Source organism: Schistocerca serialis, chromosome 2, assembly GCF_023864345.2.
Source record: "Schistocerca serialis cubense isolate TAMUIC-IGC-003099 chromosome 2, iqSchSeri2.2, whole genome shotgun sequence".
Classification (NCBI taxonomy): Eukaryota; Metazoa; Arthropoda; class Insecta; order Orthoptera; family Acrididae; genus Schistocerca; species Schistocerca serialis.
The window spans coordinates 671,072,048-671,094,889 of NC_064639.1; positions in this window are offsets into that span (position 1 = coordinate 671,072,048).

The following is a 22,842-nucleotide window of genomic DNA, read 5'->3' on the forward strand; positions in this document are numbered from 1 at the left end:
CCCAGCAAATTAGGGATACTGTTGCTCCTGGGGTATCGGCGAGGACCATTCGCAACCGTCTCCATGAAGCTGGGCTACGGTCCCGCACACCGTTAGGCCGTCTTCCGCTCACGCCCCAACATCGTGCAGCCCGCCTCCAGTGGTGTCGCGACAGGCGTGAATAGAGGGACGAATGGAGACGTGTCGTCTTCAGCCTTGGTGCCAATGATGGTCGTATGCGTGTTTGGCGCCGTGCAGGTGAGCGCCACAATCAGGACTGCATACGACCGAGGCACACAGGGCCAACACCCGGCATCATGGTGTGGGGAGCGATCTCCTACACTGGCCGTACACAACTGGTGATCGTCGACGTGACACTGAATAGTGCACGGTACATCCAAACCGTCATCGAACCCATCGTTCTACCATTCCTAGACCGGCAAGGGAACTTGCTGTTCCAACAGGACAATGCATGTCCGCATGTATCCCGTGCCACCCAACGTGCTCTAGAAGGTGTAAGTCAACTACCCTGGCCAGCAAGATCTCCGGATCTGTCCCCCATTGAGCATGTTTGGGACTTGATGAAGCGTCGTCTCACGCGGTCTGCACGTCCAGCACGAACGCTGGTCCAACTGAGGAGCCAGGTGTAAATGGCACGGCAAGCCGTTCCACAGGACTACATCCAGCATCTCTACGATCGTCTCCATGGGAGAATAGCAGCCTGCATTGCTGCGAAAGGTGGATATACACTGTACTAGTGCCGACATTGTGCATGCTCTGTTGCCTGTGTCTATGTGCCTGTGGTTCTGTCAGTGTGATCATGTGATGTATCTGACCCCAGGAATGTGTCAATAAAGTTTCCCCTTCCTGGGACAATGAATTCACGGTGTTCTTATTTCAATTTCCAGGAGTGTAGTTTTTTATGCAGTTATGTTTTTCTTTAAACAGTTCGCACTGGCAAAGCCTACTGATCGTGAAACTACTGCTTTGCTTATTTTTTTGCTTATGAATAAGATCGGTTTTCATACACACAGGATTCTTTTCAAGTTCATGTAAGTGATATGGCTTTGAGCTCAGTAGCACATTTAGGTTGACGGTTCACATTCCCAGGTTTGTGTTTACGATAAAACACACACACACACACACACACACTCACAACAAGCAAAGGCCCCTCACTTACAGCAGTGTCAAAAAATATTGGTCCAATGATGCCCGTTCTTGTTACACCGCACCAAACGACGATTTTTATCTTGGAGTGTTGCTGACGCCCAGCGTTAGTGTTCTCCGTTGCCCAGTACCTCGTGTTTTGTGAATTCACAGGACCGGAAAGATGAAACCATGCTACATCACTCATTATCTAATGGAAAAGGGTCTAACGAACCATCGTCGATGTTTGTCAGAAGCCACGTGTAAAAATCTAAACGTTTCTGACCGTGATCCTCTCGTAATTTCTTCACAACCGTCACACAATATGGCATCAAATTAAGACTTTTTAGTATCTGATGGCAACTCTTCCTATTTACATGCACCTGTTGGGCCAATATACGTGTAGACTTTTTGGGTTCTGAACAATTCTTCGGCGACTGTCGGCAATAACTTCTGCTGTGCGGACTGAAGGAATTCTTTGTCGTTTTACATTTTGCACAGATCCGTAGGTGAGCCAATGTTTTTACAGACTCCATGATGGTCTCTTTGCTGGCAGTCTTCTATTCGGACACTTAACCACGAAAATTTCACAATTTTCCTTAATAGAACCCGTTTTCACATATTCTTCCACAACTTTATTTTTTTCTTATGTCGTGAAAGTCATTTTCCAGACCACAAAGAGAAACATCTACCTTCATTGATGAAATGAACGGTAGTGCTGACAAAAGAATGCCAACAACGATTATTGTATAAAACTGTCTGTTGTTGTAACTGTTTACTCTCTTTCAGAAGTCGAAATATTGCATTCGTATTCAAAGGGGAGGCAGGCTACTTTTAACTTCACCATCCTGTAAATGAAGTTCAGCTGTCACTTAAAATTACTATTAGGGAAGGCCAATAGAAAGACGTAGATTCGTTAGAATGGTTCTGGGAATGTGCAGTACATTACATCGCATACAAGACGCTGGTGGACTCAAAATAGAATGTTCGGGGTCCTTATCAAGTAGGCATGGTAACAGACACGGAACGCATTGAGAGAACGCTGATAGGGTCCTAACAGGTCGGTGCAGGTCATACGAAAGTGTAACAGAAATACTCCGTTAACTTAAATAAGAATACTCCGAAGAAGGACAACATGGTACTCGCTAAATTTATTCAGTAATTCATCAAATGACAAAAAAAGCATTGTCCGTACTGAACCGTACAGTTTACGAATTTGTTTGCTGCTTGCCAGTTCAGACTTTCTAGTTATTATCAAGCAACATTCAGATAACCTCCACATCTGGGCTGGTAGATTAATTTGCACGCTACATGTGTTGGGAAGTGCCACATAGATATTATCTGAATCCTACTTGATAATGACTAAAACGTCAAAGCTGGCCAATAGCAAATAAATTTGTAAACTGTACAGACCATGGCGGACAATGTTTTCTTTTAAAAAACATAAAATGGCAGTGGACCCGTGTGCAGAGTTACCTCACTGGATAAACTCAGAGAAGAGATAACCGAAGAGGAATGTGCAACCATTATGCTGGCACCACCGTACAATGGTTGGACAAAAAGAAGTAAACAACGGGAGAGATGCATGCTTGAACATAAATGCAGACGCTAACCAAGCCTGCATGTTGCTCTGTTGTATTTATGCTGGCACCACCGTACAATGGTTGGACAAAAAGAAGTAAACAAAGGGAGAGATGCATGCTTGAACATAAATGCAGACGCTAACCAAGCATGCATGTTGCTCTGTTGTATTTGACCACGAATCGAGCCTGCGCAATGTCCTCAATGTCAGTTGTAGTCGTAAGAGTGTTCTTTGTAGCTGCGAGTGCATTATGTCTGAACTAAGTGAATTCGAACGTGGGCAAATTATTGGTGCTCGTACGGTGGAAGCTTCCATAACCAAGGTAGCCGAAGTGTTTGATGTTTCAAGAGGCACCATATCGAAGATTTGTATTACACACGAGAAAAGCGGAGAAAAACATCGTTTGGTAAACCACAACAAGGATAAAAATGTATGTTGAGTGAGGACTGGGACGAATAACACAGATCACGACGGCTGTAAAAGTCACTGCAGCAATGAACGTCGCGAAACCTGGCAGAAACAAAAGAACAAAGGAAGCTGCATAAACAAGGCGAGCTGGAATTCCAGAACCACACTTCGGTGATGCAAATGCCCGTAACAGCAGAACGTCGTGGCGAAGCCATAAAATCTCGGCTTTGGAGCAATGGAAGAAAGTCATTTGGTGGGATGAGTCTTGTTTCACGGTGTTTCCAGATTGTGGTCGAGTTTACGTCCCAAGATTGAAACATGGTGGGGTTTAGATGATGATTTGGGCAGTCATGTCGTAGTATTACATATTCCCGTTGGTTAATCTGCAAGGTCCCATTATTGCCAAAGATAATGTGACCATTTTAGCTGATCATGACCTTCCCATGGTACAGTGCGTTTCTCAGTGACGAAGCTGTGTTCCAGGAAGACAGACCCCTTCTCACATAGCTCCCATCGCCTTGCCGGCCGCGGTGGCCTTGCGGTTCTGGCGCTGCAGTCCGGAACCGCGGGACTGCTAAGGTCGCAGGTTCGAATCCTGCCTCGGGCATGGGTGTATGTGATGTCCTTAGGTTAGTTAGGTTTAAGCAGTTCTAAGTTCTAGGGGACTTATGACCTAAGATGTAGAGTCCCATAGTGCTCAGAGCCATTTGAACCATCTCATCGCCCACGAGTGGTTTCGTAAGCACGAGGATCAACTTTAGCATCTCCAATGCTGAACACAGTATCAGATATCAGTATTATTGATCCTTTGTCATGTAATTTGGCGATAAGGGTGCGTGATAGTTGTTCACCGGCATCACCGCTACACCAGACTGCCACTGTTTTGTCGGAAGCATGGTATAACATACCACTGAAAACCATACAGGACCGTTATTTACCCATTCCGGGACGACTGGTAGCTGTTTTGAATGCCAACTGGTTTTCTACGCCGCATTATGCATCGTTGTGTGTTGGGTCTGTCGTGATTCCATATTTTCGTCCACCCCCGTATGTATGGCGTAGGGGTCATGAGAATCGGATGAGAGAGATTAGGGCCCGTACAGAGGGACATAAACAGTATCTTTTTCCCTTGACCAGTGACTTGCGGAGTGCTATGAAGATGTGGGTGTGAATGTAGAACCTCAGTCTTCCTACCTTATTCCTTCGACCTACAGACCCAAACAGCACGAAGGTTGCCAGCAGCTTCAGTCTCCCTTCATAGCTGCTCGCCCCCCCCCCCCCCCCCCACACACACACACCTACCCCTCTCCTCCTCCTCCTCATACCTTCAGCTGCAGCTTCGTAACTCCTGGAGACCACTCCAGTCAGTGTGTCACGGCGTCCCGCTTCTGTAAACAGACCTTGAACTGGTAGCGCTGCGTGGGCGTAGCCTCTTGTGCCGACCGCCAGGAGTGCGTCAAGCGCCGCCTGGTGTCTGAGCACCCGGCAAGTGAATCAAGATTCGTCGGAGGAAGCGCCAGTTTACTGTCGTTAGCGAACGCTTTTACGGTTTAATGTAGCTGTAATAGAGTCTACACAATACTGGCGCCATAGGGAAAGTTTCATGTCGTACTAGGACACAGAGCGGCATGAGTTTATCAGAGTAACTGTATACAAATCAAATTACTATAATATCGGCCTGAAATGAGTTCCTTTATTGCCGATATTCTTGCAGTACGAGAGGAGCTCAGATAGGCAGCGCATAATATCAAGTACATTATAATAAAATGAGAACTTTTTTTTTGTCAGGTGTCGATCGATCGTGAAAATGAAACCACAATGAAAATCCGACGAAGTTTTGAGCAGATTTCTCGCACAGTGTTTCTAGAAGATCTGTCGACCGCTTCATGTCGCACTTTTCAGTTTTGAGCGCACAGTAGGCACGTAAACATGCTTAGGACAACAGAGTCTCTCAACAAGTGTGAATCATGTGCTGTCATTCGATTTCTCCATGCTGAAAGGTTTATCCTAATTTTATGCAGCGTGCAAAACGTAACTATCATGCGTGACAGCAAACTGCGCCAATAGTGCAAGAACTTTGAAGCAGGACGTACAGACGTACATGATGCAGGCAGTGAGAGAAGGAAGAGAGTTTTAGCCGGTGATCTTGCTCAGTGAGTGGATCGTGTGATTTTAGAACATTATCTCTGAAGGGCAATGCGGAACAAGCGAACAGGAATGTTGCCATCAGGCACACTCCTTCATGATAATACCCGGCCGCACACCGCAGCTGCAACAAAGACTCCCTATCAGCGTTTTCGATGCTAAGTGTTTGATCGCCCACCACACAACCCAGACTTGGATCCCTCTGACGTTCCTCTCTTAGCTCACATGAATCGCTGGCGATGCTAACAGCATTTTGGCTTCGACAACGGGCAGCAAAGAAATCTAGAGAATTGGCGGAAAACGCAAACAGCTGTGTTCTATGATGAGGATACTGAAAAATTGCTACAGCGCTACGACAGATGACCTTGGAGAGAGGAAGAACAGAAAAAGGAAAGATAAAGGAAAGAGCCCTCGTTGCAGATTCTCGAAGCGCCCTCGAAAAACTAGAAATTTGAAAATAAAGTGTTATCTCTTTTGTATACGGAATTAATTAGCCAGCATATCTAACAGTATAAAAGAGTGCAATCTCACTGGGTCAAAGAGTATTCGGAAATCAAATACAATGAAATCGCGCACCAATTAGGAAAGAGTAGTATCACGGAAGAGAAACTTTTCTTTGTACGCCAGCATCACAGAGACTGTAGCAGCTAAAACGACAAGGATATTTGATGAATTCTGCTTATTCTGCGAAACCTTTTATATGTAAGAACAAATGTCTGCAACGATTCACTCACTCATTTCTAAAAGAACATTGTGTTTAGAGTACAAACTTTCACGACGTAATACAGTCTACAATGAGGTTGCAAAATGGACATGGGCGTTACCCTGCACGGTCTCTACAAAATCAAAGTTTTTAACTCCCTGTAATGCAAAGACCATCCTTAATCACTTGCTCAGGTACTGGCGTGACGCCAGTCAGCAGTCCACACACTATAAGACAATCGATAAACTGGGAATTGTGATAAACCTTTTGCATTTCCTTCTTCTTTAAAGGCAAAGAGAGAAGATGAAGCGGTAGCCCATCATAGAGCCTATGCCTACCGTCATGTATTTTTTGACTTTCAGTTGTTAAAAAACAGAGGATTTTTTCTGGTACCAGTAGGAGGAAGGAAGCATTCGCGCTCAGTTAGTGAACGAGGGAGAAGTACACCATTTTTAGCGAGTAATTGCTGACCGCCATTTTGGGGTAGCTATGAATTAAGTGAGGAGTATGTATTTCATATGTGCACCGTTTAGAAAAATACAGTATTGTTTTATTAACAGAAAGGTCGTGTGAGTTGTTATTTCAAATAGTACAATAACTACAAGAACTGACGCCCACCTGTGTACTGTGGAAAATTACGGAGATCCGTTAAGCTTAATGGGAACACGGTCAAGACTTCAAAGGTGAACACGGCGACCAAACGTAGCATTATAAAGAATGGTAAGCACACATCTACAGCGGAGAAAGAAACTACTTCGCCCTGCAAAATAATATGAACTAATACGCACTTATTTCCAGGCATAGTTCAGCTTATTGTGCTTGTCATTCATGCCGCAAAATTAATCTCATTAATTCAATACATTTTAAAAAGCCACGCATTTCAACATTTTATTATCATCTATTCCATTATTTTATTGTATTATAGAATCCGCCTAACTACAAGTGTTACGAATCTTGCTCGACAGCCAGAAGTCTATATCTGAATCGGAAGATATTTTTCCTCTGTGGAAGTTGATCTCTGAACTGCAAGGTGTGAAGGTACTGAGCCACAGCAACCGCACTATTTGATTCTCTTCACAGGAGCGCAACAGTGCTATATAGAAAAAGGATTAGTTATTTATCTACAATGACTAACTCCATAAAGATAATACGAGTTATTAACATCCTCACAACTAGACAGCTTTTTATCTACATACATATTTGCGTTTTTTGGAGTGACAATATGTAATTGAGGACGGCAGAGCGCTGCAGTGGAACTTAATTGTAAACATATCAAGTAATTTGGAACCATGTTAAATATATGTAGTTGGCTAAATGGATGAGCAGCCAGAGGCAAAATGAATACAATAATACCCGATACTTTCCAGTTTTTATACAGTAAGTCCCAGGAAAACTGCAACAAACTTCGAGGGGCTGTAGAGGATCACTTGAGGAGCAAATCGAGGATGGGAACCTGTAATCGGAAGCGTCGTCCAACGACGTTACAAAGCGTCGATGTTGCAGGCACCGGTGCCTGCCACTTGTCCATCTCTTCGGCAGCAAACGTCAGTTTCTACGTTGACGGACTGTAGGTGGGACGTATGGCTATGTTGTTTACTATTTAGTGTTCGCGACTGATTGCCACGATCTTCAGTAGAGAAGATGGAGCTAGCTGCTGCGTAGAAATGCCTTCTCCTCTACGATGATGATGATTGGTTTGTGGGGCGCTCAACTGCGAGGTTATCTGCGCCCGTACAAATTCCCAACCTTTTCTCAGTCCGATCTCGCCACTTTCATGAATGATGATGAAATGATGAGGACTACACAAACACCCAGTCATCTCGAGGCAGGTGAAAATCCCACACCCCGCCCGGAATCGAACCCGGGACCCTCTCCCCTACGAATGTAATGCTCTGTGGCCTCAGTGGATGACGCTATCGTGCGCAGGTTTTCATCCGCGGTTTCTTTTTCTTGTGTAACCCTCTAAAATTTCCAGTGTTTTACGGTATATGCGGCAAAAATTAAGGGCAACACTGAAACCCGTGTTCGGAACCATCATCCACCGAGGTAATAGAGCATCGCATTCATATGAGGCAAGGCCTCTCTACCGAGCAACTAATTCTATCTTCTCCACTGGCGATAGTGGAAATCAGTTCGCGTATCACTGTATAACAAACAACATTGAGAGACGTTCCGCCTATAGAAAGTCACCTTTGCTGCCGAAGGGGTAGACTAGTGGCAGGCGGTGGCGTCAATGACTTCGACACTCCACAGTGTCGAAGGACGATGCTTTCAGACACGGGTTCCTATCCTCGATTTGTTCGTCAAGACACCCTCTACAACTTCTCGAAGTCTGTTGCGATTTATCTGGGGCTCACCCTGCATATTTTCTTCTTTTTGATGTGCTGATTCATACATTGCTGCATAATGTCAACATTGCAATAACAACGACCATAACACCCTAACAATAATTGCACTAAAGCTCTTCGGCTTAATTTGTATGATAAAGGAAAACTAACGTAACTCTAGAATTCGTGGTAAAATATGATGTAGGTAAAGATACAATAACAACTGCTGGAATGACTGCAAACACCGAATCATCCTAGAAACTGAAATTAAAGCTAGGGCAGCCCAGTAGCAACTACTAAAACGACAAAGTCCTCACGCAGACGATTTTTGTTATTGCTTTATTGATCTTTAAATGGCCACTACCAAGTTGTTTGATAAAACAGACCATCTGCTTCCATGTACGTTTCTTTGCCTTCAGAAATGGAGCACCGCACATATGCATTTTTTATAGATTTCTGAATTATTAGCCGGCCGGCGTGGCCGTGGGTTCTAGGTGCTACAGTCTGGAGCCGAGCGACCGCTACGGTCGCAGGCTCGAATCTTGCCTCAGACATGGATGTGTGTGATGTCCTTAGGTTAGTTAGGTTTAATCAGTTCTAAGTTCTAGGCGACTGATGACCTCAGAAGTTAAGTCGCATAGTGCTCAGAGCCATTTGAACCATCTGAATTATTGCAGTCACTTTACACTCGTCCTCCAAACAATAATTCCATTTATTTGAAAGAAATTTCCGCCATTTCACTATAGATTTGTATTCAAGTATGCCACGCAATATGATTTCGTGATTCTACCCATTTTCAAGAGTAATATGAAAACTCTAAAACTGTCCGACGTGCCTAAATGACATTTATCTGATCTTATAAACCAGTCGTAGCATTGAAGGATATCAGAACGTATGACAGGCATGTAATATGACTGCAGTTGTGTATAGCAAATAAAAACTAACGATCTGTAACGCGTATTTGGAAGCCAATACAATGCTGTGGCCTGCGTGTATCACGCCGCATACTTGGGGCCTGACAAAGTTTTCGAAGGCTTTCCCTTGGCAAATGTTACAACAGTAAACCACATCCAAATATTTCCAAACTGGACCTGCTCTGCCCTGATATCAGCTCACCTGATTTATTGCTGAAAAGGAGTCGACCAGCCGCTCTATGTTTAGAGGTAGAGGCTGAAAAGAAATCTGCTTGTGCTTGCCCATTTGTGGACCACGCTGTCTCACTCCCAGCTTGCTGGAATAAGGCTGAAACGAAACAAGCTCTCAAACAGGTCGTGCTGCCCTAAAGAGTAGTAATTGAAATACGTAAAAATAAAAAAAAGACTGAAGTTTTTTAGGAGTGGATCACATTTAGTATTTCTGGTACTGTTATTCTGAGAAAAGAGCTCTTCTATTATTCCGCACAGTGTGGAGGTCAGATACCTCCCAGGGAGACAGTTAATTTCCCTGCGGACCGTTCCAGGATGCGTGTCGCGATGTAAATTTGAGGAGCGCGCTCTGCGCACGCATTACTTTCAGCCGCGTTTCCTCTGGGCCCTCTTGCTGTGGCGCAGCAAAGCCGTATTTTGCGCGTCGTGCTGCGAGGGACAGCTGGAGAGAGAGGCGGCTGCGTCCTCCGCGGACAGCAGTCAGAGCTGCTGAGAGGTCCTCGTGCGTCGGTCCCGCGGAAATTAGACGAGCAACGCAGTTCCGTGTGGTCCCTCATGGTCGAGTGCCGTTATTGTCTTTCTGGACCGTCTTCTTTTGCCACACTTTCGTCTTTCAGCAATCAAAGCTATTTAAAAGCATACCTCGATGCATACGTATTGTGCTCAACAAACCACACGAAACGACAGGAATTAACGAATGAGCTTTTGCTCAATGCTCAGCATGAAAAATCTCTTTAAGGTGTTCTGAGTTGCGGTTGTGTTTCCCTATAATTTTCCTATACATTTTCTCTCTCTCTCTCTCTCTTCCCTCCACCCCCCCCCCCCCCTCTACTTCTGCAAGTAAGTGCGGCAAGAGCAAGCCATTAATGCTTATTTTCGTGGAAACAAAATGGTTAGTTCACACTGACAGCATAGTACAATTAGCGGTGCAGTTATGACCATGTAGAAAACATCAGATCTTTGTTCTCCCGGCACCTGCGCCGTTAACGTGGAGAATTGCCAACCGATGGCGGGCGGGTTCAATTCTCGGCCGGGTCGAAGATTTTTCTCCACTCGAGGAATGGTTGTGGTGTTGTCCTTTCGAATTGTCATAATTGACATTCCACTGTTGAGGCGGCTATAAGGGCAAGTCCTGAAAGCGAATTATTGGGAAAAAAAAGGTCGTAAACTTTGTGGGAAGACCGTTAGAGGGAGAGAAGAAAACAAACAACACACCGATCTGTGTGCATATTAAGATACCACATATCAAAATATCTGCACTTAAACACATTATATCCGAAATATACATAGTTAGGCGAAAGGGAGACTAAACTCGTACTAATTGTTGTTCAGGATCAATCTATCTCACTGGGATGAAGGGAAAACAAACGCCAGAAAATTGTTTATGTACGAATTACGCTTTTAACTTTTGAAACTGTATGTAGATGAGCGATCCAAAGTCTTGAAATGACTCCAAATTGCCCATCATGACAGCTGTGGGAGACATTCTTGGAAAGAAACTAGAGATAATCAAACTACTTGAAATGAAGAACCAATCAAGAAGGCAAGATGCTACATGTATCAGACAGCCTGGGGTCACAAAAACCCGGTTAACTTGTGGAGAGCGTAAAGAGTCATTCAGAATCAACTGTTTTGCCTGTAAGAGGTAAATGTTGAATGTTAGTGTTTCCTGAAAGTTTTCAATGCACCACACCCTATGTTTCTGCAAGTGTTTTTACGAGGGTTGGAACTTAAATAGTGGCAACTATTTATTCATAACCGATACAAAAGAGTTACATGTTTACACCTGTTACTGTCCTTTAAAGTAGTCAGCAGCGTTGTTCAAATGGTTCAAATGGCTCTGAGCACTATGGGACGTAACTGCTGAGGTCATCAGTCCCTAGAACTTAGAACTACTTAAATCTAACTAACCTAAGGACATCACACACATCCATGCCCCAGGCAGGATTCGAACCTGCGACCGTAGCGGTGGCGCGGCTCCAGACTGTAGCGCCTAGCCGGCCGAAGTGGCCGAGCGGTTAAAGGCGCTACAGTCTGGAACCGCACGACCGCTACGGTCGCAGGTTCGAATCCTGCCTCGGGCATGGATGTGTGTGATGTCCTTAGGTTAGTTAGGTTTAAGTAGTTCTAAGTTCTAGGGGACTTATGACCACAGCAGTTGAGTCCCATAGTGCTCAGAGCCATTTGAACCATTTTTTGTAGCGCCTAGAACCGCTCGGACACTCCGGCCGGCAGCAGCGTTGTGTAGAACCCGTTGCCAGCGATGTGGAAGGCATAGTATACCGCTAGCACAGCCTGTTCTGTTGATGGTGCGAATGGGGCCGCCTAATGCCTGTCGAATCACTGGAACAGTTCTGAACCGAATGCCACGAAGTGGTTCCTTCATCCTCGAAATCAACTCAAAGTCACAAAGACTTAAGTCCGTGGAGTATGGTGGATGGTACAGTACTTCCCAGTCCCATCGACCGAACAGAGCAGCCACAGCTTGCGCTGTATGCGCCCGCGCATTGTCGTGCAAAATGATGGGTGGGTTGCGTTCCTCCACGGCAGACCGTCTATGCACAGTATTACTGTTCACTTTAGGAGCATTATCTGCGACCAGCTTTGTGAAAGAAGTGGCGACACGTTCCGCGCAACCCACCCATCACTTCGCACGACAATGCGCGGGTGCATACAGCGCAAGCTGTGGCTGCTCTGTTCGGTCGATGGGACTGGGAAGTACTGTACCATCCACCATACTCCCCAGACTTAAGTCCTTCTGACTTTGATTTGATTCAGAAGATGAAGGAACTATTTCGTGGCATTCGCTTCAGACCTGTTCCAGAGATTCGACAGGCAGCAGACCGCTCCATTCGCATCATCAACAGAACAGGCTCTGCTAACGGTATACTATGCCTTTCACATCGCTGGCAACGGGTGCTACACAACGCTAGTGACTACTTGGTAAGACAGTAACAGGTGCAAACATAGAACTCTTTTGTATCGGTTGTGAATTAATAGTTGCTACTATTTAAGTTCCAACCCTCGTATTTCTGTTTTCGCAACTCTTCGTCAAGGACAAACATTTATTAGAGTTACAGGAGTTTTGGACAGTTTGTATATTAAAGTACGGACTTCATGTTTTTAGTTTATACAGACTTTCATTGTCCAAGTTTTAACCACTGTTGCTTATTACATTTCACCGGAGAAAAATATTATAGTAACACATTTTGGGACACCGTGTATGTTCCAAACATTACATTTTTACGTATAATGTCACTGACTGCTTTTAAACTGATCTCACATTGGAAATACAGTCGTTCACAGTAATCACGTATTGCAAGTTTGATAACCCACTGTAACAGCGACATATTTTGCACTAGGTTGGTACTCCACATAACGTAAAATAACTTGGTGTTCCACAGGTTAAAGGTCTAAGTACTCTCCAACAGAATTCTTCCTCACCTCACCACTGTTTCAATCCTACCCCACTGTGTAAGTCATTATTTTCGTTATTTTTGTGAAGACAACACCATCGATAACGCCGCACGGCGATGTAGCAGTCCGTTTATTCTAGTGCCCATCACAAGAGAAGTTTCTGAATATGAGAACTTCCTTCCGGTGTCTACATCCACGTCATACTCCGCAAGACACCGAACGGTGCGTGGTGGAGAGTACTTCTGACAGCATTAAGTGATCCCCCTTCCGTGTTCCAGTCGCGAATGACACGTGGGAAGGATGGCAGTCAGTAAGTCTGTGTACTGGCTCAAATTTCTCGAAACTTCTCGCTGTGAGATGTATGTGGGAGGAAGTGAAATGTCGTCCGACCCTTCCCGGAAAGCCCAAAGCCATGATTCTTCGTACGACTCTCAGTCTGGCATCTGTTTTTCCTCCTACTTGTTTGTCAGTCCACTTAAGATAACTTTGAATTATTACTCCTAAACGTTGTACGGTGGATACTGTTTGCAACAAATCGGCATAATAGTGTAGTTGAACAGTAGTGGCTATCTTTTCCTATGCATGCACAGTATGTTACATTTATTTATGTTCAGGGTCAATTGCCAGAGCGTGCACCATTCACCATTCCCCTGCAGATCGTTTTGCAAATCGGTACTGTCTTCTGGCGTTGCTACGTTTTTATGGACAACCACATGATCTGCGAGCAGCCTTAAAGAGCTTTCGATGCTTCCTGCTAGAGCATTTATTTACATTGTAAACAATAACAATCCTGTCACTCTTCTCTGGGATACTCCAGAAATTACCGTAAATCCGCCGATTTTATTCCGTTACGAGCGACGTGCTGAGTTCTGTCCGCAAGGAAGTCTTGAATACAGTCGCAAATAACGTTAGATACTCGGTAAGGTCGTATTTTTTTTTTACTAAACGGCAGTTTGGGACATGGTCAAGGGCCTTCCTGAGGTCAAGGAATATGGTAACAACCCGAGCACCGTTGTCTGCAGCGCTAAGGATCTCATGGAGGAACAGAGCGAATTGCACAAAAAAATTTGTGCATGTATCTAAACCGTATTGAGATATTTTTGATAAGGCACAAGCTCAATGAGGAAGATTATTTCAGAAAGCAATTATTTAAAATTGGTTCCACAGATGTGTCTGTTTTCACTAAGCAGCTGATCAGTTTTGTTTTATACACGTGTAAGTATTCGTTCGTGTTCGCATACTACAGTGTTCACATAAAATCCCAATATTAATGGTTCAGTACAGTGAAAATTTTCACGGCCAGTGTTCGTTTCAATTAAAACTTTCGTTTAAAGAGGCCGTTGCCGGATGACCTATTCACCGATGTTTCATCCACATCTGCGGGAGACATCTTCGGAGATAGGGACGAAACGTCAGTGAATAGTTTTATGTTTTGAACACGGCATATCGAAACGGAAGTTTTAGCTGGAGATCAAATGATTCAAGTTTCTACATTTCCTATAAGTGAAGACAGTAGGTTGAGATCGGACATCCTCCTTCTTTGGCTCTTTTTCAGAATGTCACTCGGTAAGTGCTCGCAGCTTTTCGCCTTGCCTTTTTGCAAAGTATTCTTCGCAGACGTATTTCCCTGTTACTCATTTTTTTCTTACTATTATGTTTTGTTTGGACCGTAGTTTTTGCTCAAAAACGACTCGTTCACCATGCCACAGAGCGCATAAAAGCGTGTGAAAATGGACGCGGAGAAAGAAAGCAGAGCACAGTGATTAGCAAGGGAGGGTCCAGCGGACAATGGGTGAGCCTCCATGGCCTCCTTTTGTGTGGTCCGGCTAGGCTGCAAGGCTATTCAGCTACCTTCAAACCCTGCCAGGCAGCGCAGCTAAACCACAGCTTTCCACGCCGCTTTCCGCAGTGAAATCTGTGCACACTGGCTCGCCTAATGTGGACATTTGTCGACAGTATCTATCTTCATCCTTTGTCCTCTTTCGTATTGTCTGATTAGGAATGACTGCAGACAAATACTGCCATATTTTATTCTATGCAGACATTGTGTGCCAATGTGGTGCAACAATACGCTCCGAAATTCTTATCACGCGCTCTATCTTCAAATCAAAAATTCCAAATATGGGTGAGAATAGCAATGAGAACCAGTTCTTCCAGTCGTGTAGAAACTTACTGTAAATTCATATTTTAATGACCAACATTTTCTAGTTTTACCTGCATTTCAGTGCATTACCTGTTGATACAAGAAAATATCACAGTCTGAACAGCAAAGAAATTGTCGCTGACGGACGAATGAGAAAGTAGTCAACACTTTCTATTTGAAATGGACTCCTCCCGTGACAATGGGAATTGTACGATCACTAATAACGTGTACAGGTAACAATGAATTTAATATGTTTCATTTGTCCCGGAAAAACTTTCCGGTACCTCTGAATACCGCCACTTCGATGAGAAAAATGGATATAGAACCAATAAATGTTCTTAACAATAATAATAAGAAGAATGTTAACTTATACTTTCGTTGCTGCTTGGTAGAACAACTCCTTATTCATAAATGAGAAACATATTTTGTGAGCTCTGCAGTTTTGAAAAGTATATTGTACGTAGGCAGTGGAATAAAAATACGCGATAAACTTAGTTTTTAGTACTTCCGTTACGATATACGTGAAATATGGAGGCTAAGCTGTGGATAACTGTATAAAGAACGTAGGACTTAAGATTGAAAAATAATACGTGTGTGTGTGTGTGTGTGTGTGTGTGTGTGTGTGTGTGTGTGTGTGTGTGTGTGTGCGTGCGTGGGTGTGTGTGTCCGCTAATGTGAGCGCGCACGCACGCCCTCTATGGCACACAAAAAGAGGTGAGGGGCGAGTGAATTAAACGTAACTGCTGCGATACTGTTTCCTTTCAAGCAGCAAAATACACCGACGGAAACGAAAAATCGCAGTACCAAAGAGTTGTGCGACATAAATGAAAGTTGGTAGGCTTGTTTCTACACCTGAAAGAAGATATTTATTCCAATTTCGCGCCAGTCGCATAAGAGTGGCGCTAGTCGTGCCACTATGAGGTTGCGAATCCGCTTTGCTTTAAATATACGCTGTAACGGCCGCGAGCGTTAGTTACTTCTGAAATTGGACGTGGTGAGTTGATTATAGCTAAGAATACCTTTAAGACAACAAAGTCGTCATTATCAACACCTCACTGAGTTTGAACGAGGCCGTGTAATAGGGCTACGAGAAATTGGAAGTTCCCTCTGCGGCATTACCGGAAGACTCGATAGGAATGTAGACATTGTACACTGCTGCTGGCAGCGGTGGTCACGACAATGTACGGCTGTCAGAAGACCGGACTCCGAACAGCCACGTAGCACTATCGAGAGGCTCTGTCGTGTCGTACTGCATCTGCAACAGCAATTTGAGCAGCCCTTGGCACCACAGTTACACAACGATCTGTTGCAAATCCGTTACTTCAAGGACACCTCCCAGCTATGCGCCTTATAGAGCGCATTCCACTGACCCCAAACCATTGCCATTTGCGACTTCACTGGCGCCAAGCGAGAGCTCATTGGAGGACAGGTTGGTTGGTTGGTTGGTTGTGGGAAGAGACCAAAGAGCGAGGTCATCGGTCTCGTCGGATTACGGAAGGATGGGGTAGGAAGTCGGCCGTGCCCTTTCAAAGGAACCATCCCAGCATTTGCATTTGCCTGGAGCGATTTAGGGAAATCACGGAAAATCTAAATCAGGATGGCTGGACGCGGGATTGAACCGTCGTCCTCCCGAATGGGCAGGTTGGAGATCTGTTGTGTTTTCTGAAGAAAGATCGTTCTGCCTCGGTGCCAATGACGGCCGTGTGTTGATTAGGAAGATGCCAGTAGAGAGCTTGCAACCAAACTGTGAGCGTGCTAGACACAATGGACCTTCACCTCGAGTTATTTTCTGGGGTGCGACTTTGTATGACAACAGGAGCACTCTCGTAGTGATCCCATGCAAACTGACAGCTAATATGCTAATATGTACGTCAGTCTGGTAATTATGCCTGTTGTGCATTCTACGGGGGACGGAGAGGGGGGGGTGGAGGAGGGGGGGAGGCGTCTCCAACTGGATAATGTTCGCTCACATACCCCTGTTGTAACCCGACATGCTGCACAGAGTGCCAACATATTGGGTTGGCCTGCTGGATCACCAGATCTGTCTCCCATCGAGCTCATATGGGACATTATCGGATGGCAACTGTTGCGTTATCCCCAACCAGTATTAACCGTCACCGTATTTACAGACCAAGTGCCACTGGCATGAAACTCCATCCCACAAACTTGCACCTGTACAACACAATGCATACTCTGCAAACTGCTCTCATTTTGGCCATAGAGTTGGTAAAGAGCTCTTGTGGTAGGGCGTTCGATTCCTCCACCAGTGCAGTTGACAGCTGCTGGATGGTCATTAGTGTATGCGGACGTGCTGCAGTAAGACACCGAGCGTGATGGCGCAGTGGTTAGTACACTGGTCTCGCATTTGGGAGGGTGACGGCTCAGACCCGCGTCTAGCCATCCAGATTTAGGTTTTTCGTGGTTACCCTAAGTCGCTCGATGATGGTTCCTTTGAAAGGGCGTGGCCGATTTCCCTCCTCATCCTCGAACAGTCTGGGCTTGTGCTCTGTCTCTAATGATCTCGATGTCAACGGAACTTTAAACCCAAGCTTCCTGTCTCTGTTTCCTTTTGCAGTAAGACTCCCCAACGCATCCGACACGTGCTCAATGGAATTTAAGTTAGGCAAATGGTCAGGCCACTCCATTCGCCGAATATCCTCTCATTCCAAGAGCTCCTTCACCTGCACTTTAGGATTCGGTTGCGCATTGTCATCCATAAAAATGAAGTCAAAGCCGAATGCATCCTTGAAAACCCGCACATGGCAAGGACCATATTCTCGCGATAATGCAAGTCAAGCATATATCGCGTTCAAAGACTTGGAGGTCAGTACGCCCACGCAACATTATGCCTCCCCACACTATAACACCCAGACTATACTCATATGGTGTGAGGTGACAATACGTAATACTGTGTAAATATTGTTTCCGAATGAAAGTGTCATTTCTGATCGTCTCTTTGCGTATTTCTTTCAGTTACCTTCTCTACTGTACTGTACTGTATACTGTAATGTACTGCACTATACTACAGGAGTTATTTCTATGTATCATACAAGTTTCATCAAGTAATGTTACTTGACAGTGACATATCATGCGAAAGTTACTTTCGTTCTTAAGTTTTGCACACCAGTGCATTACCGGCGTAGGAAATGTAGTAGGCAGGAATGTCAGTCAGCTTACAGTGTAATGGCTGAATGCGGCGAGTGGGGCTGTTTCATTTAATGTTGCGTTCTTTCTACCACAATGCTATTGCAAATATTAACTCTAACAAATGAAATAAATTGTATTCGAAAATCACAGTCATTCTCGTAACGAAGATTTCGTCATTTGATGAGAGTATACAGATACAATACATTTCTTATGAGATAGAATTTTCGAAATGCATACTGCTTAACACAATACACGCAAAATAAACAACGAACAGCTGTCTCTCAGTTAAACTTAACTCATTTCAAAAATAAAGGAAAAGAGCATAAAAGACACAAATGACATTTGCAACAACAATATATACGGAGCACATAGTCAATCACAATAAAGTGAATAGAGATAAAATGAAGGAAGGCAACGTAACCGCGTGTGGAAAATACTGGAAATCTGTATCCTCACGGTCTTCTAGTGCTTCTTACACTATGTTTCTTTCTATTCCTGCATTTCTTTGTATTTATTTATTTTATTGTATGTAATACCTCTTCAAGCTATTCTTCAGTACCCTTGTCACGTACAAATTTTATTCTATTAGGTATGTCAATTTAATTTAAATGCTTAAATAGGCAATGCATTCTTTAATTAAATATTAATGTTTTCAGCTTTCTTCTTTTATGTTTATTTTCGTTTCAACTTTAATATTTTTGATTGCGTTTGTCACTGTCTTGTCGAAGATGACTTTTACTCTTCGTTGCCATCTGCTCTCGGTGTGTAACACCTTTTTCAGTGTTGTTCACCAGCAATGTACCATCTTTGTCAGTTATAGCCTGATAGTGGCCTCGTAAACCGAAAACCGATCAGCAAAATAAATTAATAATGTAGAATAGTCACAGTATTGTTTCATTTAAGATCGTTCGACACAGTATTGTTTCATTTATGATCATTCCGAAACGTTGTTAGACCATAATGAGGATATTAAGACATGTACAGAGCAATTAAATTATTCTTTTCTGGCCTCGTTTAGGAACAGAACACAACAGAGAAATATTATCAAAATGCGAAATGTCTTTCGAAGCATCGTAAATGGTAGCTTTCATATAGTGCGTGGGGATGCAGGATGGAGTAAACGTTGAATGGCGTTGGCATGCGTCGATATGGGGCCCACGAGAAATACGGGTCCCCAACGAACTTGTGACGTCACACTAGTCGGCTTGTCCACCACACTTCGCGAGCGCTCGGCTCCGCGCAGGGCTCACAGGAAATCAATATGTAAGCGAAAACGTATCTACTAATGGTCTTAAGTTTGTCGTGTGCTATAGAGAGCTTGCATACATTTCAGCGCGCGCTCAAGAATTACTGAACTCGTCCGAAATAGCTGCTCGCTCACCGCCGGAGGCGGCTGCTGGTGCTCGCAGGACCTGCATTGTCACAAGCTGTGTCGTAAGCGCCACTGTCTGTTTTTCTCTTGAGCCAGGCCGTAGAATCCATTTAGCAATTCTAGAAACGGTTAATCTAATATACGGCCCTTACTGCGATATGTAAACTGACTCAGAGAGTGGTGTCGATGTTATTTGTGTGGCAGCAAGTCCAGTGAGCTACGGCCGCGACTCTTGTGGTCGCGGCTAGGGCGTCACAAGGGAATGGTGGTTAGCCCGCAAAAGGAAATAAATAGCCGGCCCAGCGTCTGGACAGCAGTTGGTGCGTCGCCACTGTAGCGGACGTTACGCTAGTGTCCAGTTAGGCCAGTATTACACTATTAATTTCTTTGTCAAAGTTGATATGTCAAAGAAATTTGATGGTGTAATAGGGAACTTAGTCAGATCTCGCATTTCGTCAAATAAATATGATCAAATCTAGGACATGGGATGTCAGTAGCTTGAAAGTGGAAGGGAAGCTAGAAGATCTGAAAAGGGAAATGCAAAGGCTCAATCTAGAAATAGTAGGGGTCAGTGAAGTTAATTCGAAAGAAGACAAGGATTTTTAGTCAGCAGCAGAAAATCGTATAACGGGTGTGGGATTCGTTATGAATAGGAAGATACGGCAGACAGTGTGTCACTGTGAACAGTTCAGCGATAGGGTAGGGTTGTTCCTGTCAGAATCGACAACAAACCAACAGCGACAACAATAGTTCAGGCACACATGCCGATTCCGCAAGCTGAAGATGAAGAGATAGAGAAAGTATATGGGGATATTGAAAGGGTAATACAGTACATATTGGGAGAAGAAAATCTAATAGTCATGGGGACTGGAATGGAGTTGTAGAGGAAGGAGTACAAAGAAAGGTTACAGGTGAATATGGGCTTGGGACAAGAAATGACACAGGAGAAATACTGATTAAGTTCTGTAATAAATTTCAGCTAGTAATAGCGAACACTCTGTTCAAGAATCACAAGGGAGGAGGTATACTTGGAAAAGACCGGGTGATACGAGAAGATTTCAGTTAGATTACATCATGGTCAGACGGAAATGTAGAGAACCTAAGACGAATGGCTGCAAGAAACACATGACGAAATCGAAAAAGAAATGATTTTCAGAAGGACTCACTCAGCATACAGGAAACCCAAAACAACCTTCGATGACACAAAATCCAAGGGTGCATTAAGAGTAAAACGGGAATTGCACTGTTAAATGCAGTGGAGAGAGCAGATAGGTGGAAAGAGTACATTGAAGGCTTCTATGAGGCGAAGATTTGTCTGATGTGATAGAAGAAGAAACAGGAGTCGATTTAGAAGTGATAGGGGATCCAGTATTAGAAGTAGAATTCAAGAAAGCTTTGGGAGACTTAAGATCAAATGACGCAGAAGGTAGAGATAACATTCCATCACAATTTCTAAAATCATTGAGAGAAGTGGCAACAAACCGACTATTCACGTTGGTGTAGAATATATGAGTCTGGGGACATGCCGTCTTACTTTCGGAAAAATATCATCCACACAATTCAGAAGGCTGCAAAAGCTGACAAATGCGAGAATTACTGCGCAATCAGCTTAACAACTCATGCAGCCAAGTTGCTGACAAGAATAAAATACAGAAGAATGGAAAAGAAAACTAAGGATGCGCTAGATAACGATCAGTTTGACTTTAGAAAGGGTAGGGGCACCAGAGGGGCAATTATGACGTTGCAGTTGATAATGGAAGCAAGACTAAAGAAAAATCGAGCCACCTTAATAGGATTTGACGACCTGGAAAAAGGAGTCGACAATGTAAAATGATGCAAGATGTTCGAAAGTCTGAGGAAAATAGGGGTGAGCTGTAGGGAGATACGGGTAATATACAATATGTACGAGAGCCAAGAAGGATAATAAAAGTGGACGACCAAGAACTAAGTGCTCGGATTAAAAAGGGTGTAAGACAGGGATGTAGTCTTTCCGTGCTAATGTTCAATCTGTACATCGAAGAGGCAATGACGGAAATAAACGAAAGCTTCAGGAGTGGAATTAAAATTCAGGGTGAAAGGATATCACTTATACGATTCGTTGATGACTTTGCTATCCTAAGTGAAAGTGAATAAGAATTACATGATATACTGAATGGAATGAACAATCTAATGAGAACAGAATATGGACTAAGAGTGAATCGAAGAAAGTAATGAGAAGTAGCAGAAACGAGAACAGCCAGAAACTTAATATCAGGATTGAGTGCCACAAAATAGATGAAATTAAGGAATTCTGCAACATAGGCAACAAAATAACCAATGAAGACGGAGCAAGGAGGACATCGAAAGCAGATTGGCCCTGGCAAAAAGGACATTTCCGGCAGAAAGAAGTCTACTAGTATCAAACACATGCCCTAATTTGGGAAAGACATTTCAGATGAACGTCTGGAACACAGCACTGTATTGTAGTGGAACGTGGACTGTGGGAACACCGGAACAGAAGAGAATCGAAGCGTTTGAGATGTGGTGCTGCAGGCGAATGTTAAAAATTAGGCGGGCTGATAAGGAAAGGAATGAGGAGGTTCTACACAGAATCGGAGAGGATAGGAATATGTGGAAAACAATGATAAGGAGAAGGGTTAGGATGATAGGACATCTGTTAATACATGAGGGAATGGCATCTATGGTACTAGAGGAGCTGTAGAGGGCAAAAACAGTAGAGAAAGACAGAGATTAGAATATATACAGCAAATAATTGAGGACGTAGGTTGGAAGTGCAGCTCTGAGATGAAGAGGTTGGCACAGGAGAGGAATTCGTGGCGAGTCACATCAAACCAGTCTGAGGGCTGATGACCCGAGAAACTAAAGCTGCTTCGTTGTGCTGACTAATTTGCTGTCGGATAGAGTTTCCCAAGCGATCAACAACGCAGTGAGAAAATACAGTAAATAGCTTTCTCGTCAGTCACACATAGAGAGGAAACAAGAGTGTGAGAAAGGGCGACAAAAAGGTGGTGAAGAGGGCGAGAGAGTGTAGAGGGGAAGTGAGATGGAGGCAGGAGAGAATGTATGAGGAGTATGAAGACTGTGAGTGAGAAGGACGGGTGGGAAAAGGAGGGAGGGAGAGAGGGAGACGGAGAGGGAGCGAGAGAGAGAGAGAGAGAGAGAGAGAGAGAGAGGGCTGTCAGAAAACAAGAAAAGCTGGGGCGGTTTCCGGTGTTGCAGTTGTTCCACAAGCTGTACGTGAATCGATGAGTGTCTGCAGATTGTCCTGCGGCCTCTGGCCTGTGAATCACGCCAGAGAGCGTCCCGCTGGGCCCTTTTGGGAGCGCTG